Below are 401 nucleotides of genomic sequence, written 5' to 3'. Positions count from 1 at the left end.
TCTGGTTAGCAGGCAAGTGTCTTAGCCACTATGCTACCAGAGTGATACTGCCTAGGAAACCCAAGGAGGGGTCGCTATGAGTCGGGTCCGACTCAACGGCACATAACAACAACAAGCCCAAATTATTTCAAAGCAAGTTCAAGATATTATGCTGTTTCATCTATAAATATGTTAGTATATATCTCCAAAAGAGAAAGACTTTAAAATAACCCTTATCACACCTTAATTTAAAAAAGTAAGAATGTTGGAAGTGGATACAGGGAATGGTGGGATGTAATTAAGGTCCCAGAATGGTGCACTTAAAAATGGTTCAAATGGCAAATTTTTACAAAGAAATGTTTTTAAAAATTATTAATGAGCCCTTAAAAAGAAGACGAGGTTTGGGGCCTGATGGAGCCTGG

Source organism: Orycteropus afer, unplaced genomic scaffold, assembly GCF_000298275.1.
Source record: "Orycteropus afer afer isolate SDZICR_OR568_19922 unplaced genomic scaffold, OryAfe1.0 scaffold00540, whole genome shotgun sequence".
NCBI lineage: Eukaryota > Metazoa > Chordata > Mammalia > Tubulidentata > Orycteropodidae > Orycteropus > Orycteropus afer.
Note: the sequence above shows the minus strand (reverse complement) of the source record.